Source organism: Aphelocoma coerulescens, chromosome 12, assembly GCF_041296385.1.
Source record: "Aphelocoma coerulescens isolate FSJ_1873_10779 chromosome 12, UR_Acoe_1.0, whole genome shotgun sequence".
Lineage (NCBI taxonomy): Eukaryota > Metazoa > Chordata > Aves > Passeriformes > Corvidae > Aphelocoma > Aphelocoma coerulescens.
Window position 1 is genome coordinate 5,655,126 of NC_091026.1, and position 10,254 is coordinate 5,665,379.

The window sequence follows — 10,254 nt, forward strand, 5'->3', positions numbered from 1 at the left end:
TGTACTAATCCACTTCTACAGGGGCTGCTCATGAGCTGAAGAGAGTAAGTCCTGTCACTATTTAAAAATAAATAAGTAAATAAATTCAGTACAGTTAGATGCATTTCCATCTCCTTCCCTTTAGATGTGCTACGTGCCCTGTCAAATTACACCATGTGAAAGGCCAAGATAAGCAGGTTTCAGTCCTGCACCAGTGACAGGTTTTCCATGCATAAACCCCACAGCTTTGAAGTCCATTATCTTGCTGTTCTGGGTTAGAAACTTCTTTTCTCTTGGAGAGGGGACTCCCTGCATTCCACATCAGCTGGGCGTTCTCTCTCAGCCACAGGAAGGCTCCTCGGCACCAAAGCCAACTCAGTTTCAGGTCATTTGTGAGGGTACAATGTGTTTTATGAGTCAGGCTCAGGATCACTAAAGGATGTGGCTTCACTTATGAAAAGTCATGCAGGAGCAATGACAGAGCAGAGCAGCAGTGCTGGAGTGAGCAGCAGGCTGAGGGGGAGAGGTGGGAATCCTCCCCTGGCGCTGGCCCCGTGGATGCTGCAGAGGTTGTTCCCCTTGTGGACTCTCCTCTTGTAACCCACAGAGGAGCCTGCCTGTGATTTCAGAGGTCAAGGTTAGGATCTTGCACACTTGGCTCACATCTGGGTATCAGACTGGCAGCTTCCCAGGGCAGGTGTTCTGTGCAAGGAGGAGGTTCAGCACCTGCCAGCAGTCTGGACTTTGAGGTGCCAACTTGGCTGGTTTTTGTTGGCAATCCTGCTTGTGTGTGGAAATACTGTTGTGCCCTGAGGTGTGAGCAGTGCATGGCTCTGGCTATAGCTCTGCTGGAGTCATGCACTCTCGTATATTGAATGTGTAATGTATTGATACACTCAGACGTGTCCTATGCAGGACACATTTATTTTGTTTTATTTGTTTTTCAGCTCTTGCCTCAGTAACTTTCTGAAGACATGCACATTCTCCACATAAAGGAAAGAAGAAAATATATTTAATTTGGTTTCCTCTAGAAGCTACACCCTTTTGGCACAGCTTTCATTTACAACTGCAGTGATAAGTAAGTAATTCATCTTTCAGTGCAAATCAATAGGAGAATCTTGTTTCATCTCCGTTTCCTTTCATTTTGTTTTTCTTTGCTACACTGCTTTTCTCCTGCCTGTCTAATCCCTCTGATGGGAAGTTCAGCCCTGCCAAGAGCTGCCTTTGGGTAATTGAGTCACTCACTCTTTCTCCTGCAATCTCTGTCCAGCTTGAGAAGGGTTGGAGCACTCAACTGCTGTTAATGTGTGCTTAAATTTAGCTGAGTGTAGTTGTGTGTACGAACAGTTATGTGAAAAGCTGCGTCTTATTTCCTAAACAGCACCGAGCTGGCACATGGAGATCATCCTCTGGTAGCCCTGTTCTACAATCTCTGCTGTTTCCTCCATGGGATCTCTGCTCCTTTGCTGCATGTGTCAGATGAATTGGGGAAATAAATCCTGGTTGGTCTCCATGAGATCTCTGCCTCCACTTTAGAGCCTCTGTGTATATGTGAGGATGAATGAGAGGGATTTTTTTCTATGTTCTAATTTACAGCAGAACACGCAGTAACTTTCAGGGGGTTTGTGGTAGATACTGGTGATTTGAAATCTTCTGGTCAAAAAGTGTCCTTTCCTGCATGTTTCAGTGGGATTTCATTGGGGTTTTTTTCTTCTGTTTTCATCAAAAACTTGCAAACTTTTTATTTGGATATACTGGCAAAGCAGAAGAGAACATCCTGAGACATCAGTGGGGAGTCTCTCTGTCTTCAGTTTCTTGCCTGAGCAAGTGTCCCTGCCCAAACTGTGCATCCTGTGGTAAACTGTTATATGGAGCTCGCTAAATACTCTGCAGTGGCCAACAGAGGGGAACTATTACCTGTTTTACTACCTAAAATACACAGCTTGGTCATAAAGGAGAATAGTGACATGAAGTCCAGAACTGCAAAGCCACCAGGATGGCAGCATGAGCCAGAAGAGTTGTGAACAAAATTTCAAGTGATCTGTTCAAGATGTTCTGCTTCTGGTTGAAATTTTCTTAGTCTAAAATATTCATGTCAGTCTTTTCCTAATGGAATCCCATCGTGGAACCAGCTATAAACAGGGTTTGCTTTGCATTTCCTTGTGTTAGTGTTCTCCTGTGCATCATTCAAATGAACTTTTGAACTGATGAGCAGAGCTGCTGCTTCTTCTCTTGTGTGGGAAGCACTTCTGGTGGGCAGCCAAAAGAATGGATTCTCCTTTCAGCTTAAATTAACAGCTGTTTTAATGAAGTAACTGAGCCGCAGTCAAACCTGCCACTTGTTAGCCTCATGTCATTTCAGTTGCTGCTGACATGTAGCACAGGTATAAATTTTATTAGTGTGCTTCCAGATGTAGAAACTGTCCCGTGCAGAGAACATCTCCATATCAGTCACATCAGCACTGATAATTGTTTATTAATTGTTTATTTATTAATCGTTTAGCTCTTCACTCAGTGGAGGCAATGCTGTAAGTATCTATTGAGCCTTTTATCTGTGGGTTTGGGGTGTGCTGTACTGAGAGAAGGGCCACCTATGTAGTAAAATATGGGTGTGTTTTAGTAGTTTGTTTGCAATAAAAGGAAAAAAAAAAACCCAAATCATTCAATATTAGTCATAGTCCAGCACAGAACAGGGTGTAGATTTGGCCTATCACTGCATGGGATTCAAATGTTCCGTGTGTGCAGTTTTTGCCAGGGAAGATGGATGCATTGTTTGCTATTTTTAACTCATGGATGTGTGTCAGATTGTTAAGAAAACAATCAAACCCCACTCTGAACCAAAGAGCATAACCAAGAGGGGATGAACAACCTCTCACTTTTGAAGTTTCATGTTGCTGGGACTAGCAAAAATCTAAAGATACTATGCTGCTTCTACTGATTGCTGTTTCAGCTTGTCCAGCCTCTGGGTAAGGTCCCCACAGGTACCTTTTGAGGGGCACCTGAGCTTGCTTTATGGACATCTAGGCAAGCCCACTAACCTTTAAACACTTCTAAAACAATGTGTGTGAGAAAAGGGAGGTGGCACTGAATGTGATGCACAGCAAGGAGCTGGTGGGGCCTTTAAAGTCGTCTTATGGGCTTCGAGCACTGGCAATGCAGTTTTTATTCTGTGTTGCACTTCAGAGCTTTCCCCCACAACTCTGAGCCTTAATAATAGTTTTAAAACACTCTCCTGATGATTCTTATATAAATGCAGGGCCTCTAGAAAAAAAATCCAGGCATGAAACTTGAGATAAATTGTTGACAATGGGCACTGCTGTTCTTTGTGGGAATACCTGTCACCCGGTGTGGAGGTCTTACATTGTCACTTTTCCCTGTTTGAGACCAATTACTGCTGGGCAGGGAAGAAAGAATATGCAAGAAATCTGTCTAATAACCACTTTTGAGGTGCTTTTATAGTAACTTTTTGTAGCTAGCAGTCTGCTAAACTGTTTACCTCCTATAGAGCATTGCTGATGAAAGGCCTAATGTAGCTTTAGCTATAGCTTTTTGCAAATTCCCCTCAAAAAGACCCTTCTCTTCTCATTGTCACCCCTTTTGTTACCTCTTTCTTGCTCATTTTAATGGAGATAACCTGAATTTTTACTGGAGCAACTGAGGTCAAATTCAGCCTTACCATCTCTGCTGTGATTTGGGAACTGCTTTTGTGTTCAGGGAGCCATTGTTCTCCAGCCTCAGCTTGGAGAGTTCTCACAAGGATAACACTATCTCATACAATTAAAATCCATGCAGTCAATTACTGGGGTTTTTTTGGTTAGTAATTAACTATTTTGACTGACATTCTGTCCAGGTTTTTGGAGAAGGATTTTGCTCTAAGGAAATCAGTCTACACATTTAATAGTTTGGCACTGAGAAAACCTTGAAATATTAAGAGGATTTTTTAATATAGGCTGTAGCATGGCTCGAGGCATCAGAAGTTTTAAAAAAAGTTTAATGTTTGGTTTTGTGGTCAGAAACTGAGATGTAGTCAGCCCATATAGATGGAGCTCTTCCAAAATCTGTTTACAATTAGGAATACCAGCTCTTTTGCAATCTGACCTTCAGTCTTTTGGTTTAGACTTCAATATCATTTTCCTTAGGCTGAAAGGGCCACTACAGAAATCTCTTTTGCTGTCAAACACATCCTTTGCTGGACTTGGTTGCCAGCAGCAGTGACAGGAACTCTTGTTCACCCTCTGTCTCTGTACAGTAAAGCACATCCTTGTAAAAAATCTTATAAAACCTGGGATTTTTCTAACATGCCAGGTCCCCCATAACTGAGGCTATATTGGATTAAAGTAAATACCAGGTCCAGACTGCAAGGCCTCTCAGGTGGCTGTCCTGGCAGCCTGACCCCAGTGCCCATCCTCCCTTGGTTTTGTGTAAGGAAAAGGCACCAGGAGTGGGTTACTGTGACTGCACTGGAATTTTCTGCTGTTTCCTGACAGTGGCCATTTCCTCTTAACAAGCTGCAGCTACAGAGTGGTACTGAGCACATCACATTTGAGAAATGCAAATGGGGGTGATGCAATACTCCCACAGTCACAAGCACAAAATTCAGGCTAATATAGAACACCCTCTTCTTAAAAATTCCTAAAGGTTTGTACCAGGGAAATTCACCTCATTTTTTAAATTCTAACCAAGTGCTTTTTAAGTGCTAAGTGATTCCAGAACCATAACCCAAAAAACCCCAAGCCATTAAGGGAAATTTTTAGACATTCATCCATATTTGTCAAGAAGCAACCTAAAATTTTGACAGTGGTGGCAGAGAGAAATGTTGGAAAGTGCTGTTGTGGGGTCAGGTCATTGTTTAATGAAGATATGTTTTGTAGTCAACTTCCATTAAGATGCTCTCCAGATCTGACCTTAACCATTGCCTCTAATCACACTTACTATGATTAGAAAGCAGTTACATTCACTGCCCAGCCATACCTGAGCTGGTTTTTCTTTCACTGTTTTGAAGAGGATGTGTAGGAGTTACCACTGGGTTGTGACAAGTGCCCTTTAGGGAGCAGAGAGTGCTCAGAACTCACCTAAAGTAGGTATTACAAGAAAAAGATCAGTTTGCTTATTTCCTTGAGGAAGATTTCTGAATGCTACAGAAGATTTAGTAAATGGAATATAAAGGAGTTAATAATCTGAAACTGACTCAGTGTTTATCCTGAGAAAATGCAGCTTTTCAAGGTGTGTCAAGGTGAGCAGTGGGAGTGGAATCCCCTGCTCCTTCTTTAAAGTGTTTAGAGTTGTTGATGTTGTTTTATTTTATTTTATTTGGTTTTTTTTTAAAGACAGCTTGTGATGTTTGTGCGTTCACAGTGGTGGATGGTTGAACTCAGCAGCCAATGAGTCTGGTCTTCAGATGCCCATAGTCTTTGTCTTGTATAAAGAGTAAGGACATCTTTAAACATTCAGTGAGTGGCTGGGCTGGGATTGCTGGAGTGTAAAAAGAAAGACCCTTTCAAAAGCTTTATTTAGGTACAAGGCTCAAGGAAGGAACATCAGTCTCTAACAGAAAACTCATCATCCAAAGCCGGGGTGTGGTGCTTTAACGTATCAGACCAACTTCACAATGCAGAGAACAGTCAGCCCTAACAATCAAAGCATCAGTGCTTTACACATTCCCAGTTTTCTGCAAAGAATTGAGATGTCAAATCAAACAAATACACAATGTTCAGTCTATGAATGCTGATTTTCTTTTAAGATGCAATTACCTGCAGATGGCTTTCATTGCCTTCTCATTTGCCAGCTTGAGTCTCAGCAAAAATACATGCCTTGAGCTGGATAGGTGCTTTAGCTGGGCAAGGAAAGCACATCTTTTCTGCTAGGGAATTTTAGAGATATGAAGGGTAAAGTGGGCATCACCTTACTGGAACTTGGGCAAGCAACTGAGTGCAGACTTCTGATGGGTGCTCAAGGGTCCATGGTGACTGCATGTGGTCACTGAAGATTTTGCCTCTATATTTATAAAAGGCATAAAAATTGGGTACATGTAATATAAATATATACAAGGTACTTGTTTGCAATATACAGTATATGTATAAAAGACAGCACACTGTCATTCTCCAAGGGGAAGTGATTTCCTTAAACAATGAAGAAATATTTTTGATTATTTTTAAACAAAAGAAAGAAAGTTTTCCTGAGTAATTCCAGCATGCCAAACCCACAGCAAGTGTACACTTAGTGCTGAGAAAGGTGTATGTTGAAAAGGCTGAATGACTGAGTGTCAGCATCAAGGGAAAACAGTGGCTGACAGTGAGTGAGTGGGAGATTGGGCTGTCACATCAAGGGGGAAATCAATGCATGGAAACAAAAATGAAGTAACATTTTACCAGCTAGTTGGATAACTTATAATGATGTTCAGCTTTTGGACACAATGCCTTAGGCAGAGTGCTGATGTGTGAGGAGCCCCAGCAAAGATCTGCCAAGTCATATGTATTTTTAGGTGTTCACACAGATTTCAGTAGGTGCAGGGAGAAAGAAAAGGTGGAAAAAAGAGGTTACAGTAAAAAGTGCTAGTGCTCTGACACTGTGATCTCTGGGAAATTATGCCCCTTAGAGGGGAACAGGACCCAGGAAATACAGATGGTTCCTTGACAGGACAACCACAATTGCATCTGTACTCAGTCACTGCTCTTGTATAAAATGATTGCTGGCAAAAAGTGAGTGGCTTAAAACAAAATCTGAATTCTAGCGATTTTCATCCTCTTATTAGTTTGCTTCCCAAGGACCCAATTATCTGGCTCACAAAAACAGATGCTTATACATTCCCCACCATCAATTGGTGTCTTTGTAGGTGCTAAGCCCCCTTCTCCTGCCATGACTTTCACCTGCTGGAAAGGCGAGTGCTTTGTGACCTCTCCAAAGGACAGCTCTGCCAGCCTGGTGCTCTTATTTGCTTTATTTAACAGCTACATGTGTACCTGCAGGAAAGTCAGCTCATGACTTATTAGCAGAACAGAGGAGTGCTTCCTCTCTGTGCCCCAACATTGCTGCAGTCTGGTCATTCCTTTTAATTGTGGAGGACTGGGGCAGGGGCAGCCTGGGCAGCACCTTCCCTTACAGCATTTCAGTTGTATAAAATAATAGAATGCCTTAGGTTGGGCTCTAAAATAGATGTGGGTCCAGTGTGAAACAGAGGTTTGGGTTTAGGTTTAATTAATTTCCTGAATTTCTGAAGAGTTCACATAATTATGGCTGGTTGTTTCTCTTATTCTTCCAGGCTTTGGAGGGAGGTGAAAGCCCTGCAGCTCACTGGTGCTGCTTTTGCTGCTTGGGCACCTCCCTGTGCCTTCAGGCTGGGCAGGAGCTGGCAGCCCCAGTTTCCTCCATCCATCCAAGGAACACGGGTTGTCTGTTGGGAAGGTTCGCTGCAAAATTTGTAAACTTTTAAAACAAACTGCTCTCATTAAAATTCCTAATTTAAAATACCTTTGTGCTCCATGTGGGTCATAAGTGGAAATAAAACACCATGTGGGCTTGCTTGCCCTCACCCTCACAATATTTGGGGAGGTTTCTGTATGGATTTTTTGGTATTTTTTTTCCCTTGTGTGTTTTTTTCCAAATTTTAAAAACTGTCATTGTGTCCAAAAGCCTTATCTCTGACATGAGTTCAGGTTTGTAGGCTAACAGGTTACTGTAGTCAGTGATGCCTACACGAGTGTGATGTTAATTAAAGAAAATATTTTGAAGTTATGGTGAAATGATTCAAGCAATAATGTTACCCACCTGAGATTTTTGTGCCTCAAAGGTATCACTACAGACAGAAAGAAAAGTGTAAAGCAGCTGCTTAGGCTGATGTTTTCATACTGTTGTCCTTGGATGTTCGAAGTAAATGCATGTGAGCACTGAGCTGTATAAAATTGAGCTATATTTTATCATTTGAGTCCATATTTCATTTCCAATTAGTTTTCTCTGTGTGCTTATTTTGATTGACCTCTTCTCATTTGCATTAAAAGCTCATGAGTAATTTCCATTTCTGAGGACCTTTGCTCATGTGCCTCTTGCTGTGGTCTCACCAGGGTGAGTGCACTAACCAGGCTCCAGGCAGAAGGAGTGCCTTGGTCAGGAGCTTCCAAATGAAACACAGGAGCTGCTGATGAAATAATGAAGTTGCTCAGCAGACAATACTCATTTGCCTCAGTGCTGACTGAAGTGGAAGTTGCATTTGGTATTAAAGATCACCATCCTGATGATAGATGAAATAGGGGAGGGATAAGAAGTGTTGTGTCTTCTAATCTTGCCCTTCAAAATATCTGCATGCATAAAAATGATCACTTTGGAAAAATGCATGTTTGAAAGCCAGAATGTACTAATGTGGTGCTTTTCAAACCAAATGACTTGGTTTGCTTTTACAAAACATTGATGAAGTGTCTCTGACATGAGGGAGAATGCAATGGTTCTAAAAGAGTCTGTTTCCTTTTTATCCTACAGAAATATTCTGCATTGATTCCCTGCTGTTGGCTCCTTGTGAAGTAGCAGTTCAGGCTGAGAGGACCTTTATTCCCATGGTGCTGGAGCCTTTAGTCAGTGCAGGTGGGAAATGATTGTCCAAAAAAGCTCCTTCAGCTTGTTTGGTGTCCTCCTGCACATGCCCTCAGCTCTCAAACGTGGCCAGGTCAGTGTGGCTTGTGAAACCCCTCTGCTTCCTCTGGTGTCAGGCTGCAGCTCTCTGCAGCTTCTCGTTGTTTTTATAAACAGACCCGTGAAACAACAGACTTTGGTGTCACATTTAGAAAGTTTGAATCATTTCCACAAAAGCACTTTAAGAGCCTGTGAAGTAAAATTAATATGTATGTGTTCTGGACAAAAAAGAAAGGGATATACTGAACAAAAAAGGGGGGAGTTGGCCAGTGGGATGGCTGGGCATTGGCCAGCGGGTGGTGAGCAATTGCATTGGGCACCACTTGTTTGGTATATTCTTTTATCACTATTATTGGTATTCCTTCCTTTTCTGACCTATTAAACTAGAAAACTATTTCACCTTTTTCCCAATTCTCTCCCCATCCTGTGGTGGGGAGCAAAGGACTCTGTGGTGTTTGGCTGCTGCCAGGTTAAACCACAACACTAATTAGTGCTGTTGGTGAAAAGGCTCCTTCTTAACAACCCTAAAAGTGGTGTGGGACAAAATGCAGAACAGAAAGTTTCTTTTGGAGAAAAGATCAAAAAGTGAATTTTTCTTATGAAACTCATTATTTTTTCTTCTGTTTTTTTCATTTTTTATATGATTTCACAGCCTGCTAATACCAGCAGAGTGGGCTGTTACATGTCAAATCACGCCAGCATTCCCAATCATCTCCCATGGTGTAATCCCAATAGAGTCGTTCATTTTTATTTACTTTAAACCTTGTAGGCAGATGAACATTACTTTTTGTTTTCAGCTCAGAAGAACTGTTATACATTACCAAGAAATATTTTTATTCTGTGATTAATGCTGTTATTAGAAAGCAATGCTGTTCCTGCTGTGTCATCCAGTCAGGTCAAATAAGAAACATAAACAATTATATAAAAAACTGTTTCAAATTACCTCAATATTAATCTAGGGGGATTTTTTTTTTTTTACCATTTTATTTCAATGTCTTCTCCTTTACAAGGAATTTTGAAAATGAACTGGGTTTTAATTCCAACCAGCAAGACACACTTTGGACTGAAATCAAATCTGGAAAACCCGTCAGGAAAAGCCGAAACCTCAGGCTCTGTGTGAGATCATAAAACTTTTTGCTGCAGCTTCTAATCAGGTGAGACTCCAACTAAAATTGATAGAAATTCTGCCTGTGGAGTTTTGGCCTTGAGAGTGAGCTGTGAACCAAAAAAGAAAGAAAAAAAAAAAATCAGGGAATCAACGCCAGGAAATCAATGCCAGGAAAATATTAATGATGGAGTACAACTCATGTCTTAAAAGAGGTAATACAATATTGAATGAAATAAAAGCTTAAATAGCATACTTTTACACAAGTAGATGTTGAAATTCTGATGTTTAAGGGTGTTAAGAAAGAGTAACACTGTGGCAACTAAGAGTCCAACCTGCAAGTATCTTTCAAGGATACTTTCAAGGACCAGTTGTTGAGTTTCTGCATTCTGGGATCTTTTTAGAAAGAACTGCATGATCAGGTGGATGGAAGTGTTTTGGGAACTGATGCTAGCGAAGCTGTATTGCAGCATAAATTACAATCAGTGGTAATTACATGCTTAGGATATTTATCTAATATTACATCCTGCAACCTGATATTCTCCTCTGTG

General features: G+C 41.3%; 1 long non-coding RNA gene across 1 annotated transcript; it reads left to right on the forward strand.

Moving 5' to 3' along the window:
• Nucleotides 1-936: 936 nt before the first annotated feature.
• On the forward strand, nt 937-9,743 carry LOC138117725 (uncharacterized). Its single transcript, XR_011154830.1, has 4 exons — nt 937-1,057; nt 7,238-7,380; nt 8,449-8,632; nt 9,609-9,743. It is a non-coding gene; the product is annotated as an uncharacterized lncRNA (long non-coding RNA).
• The last annotated feature ends 511 nt before the right edge of the window (nt 9,744-10,254 follow it).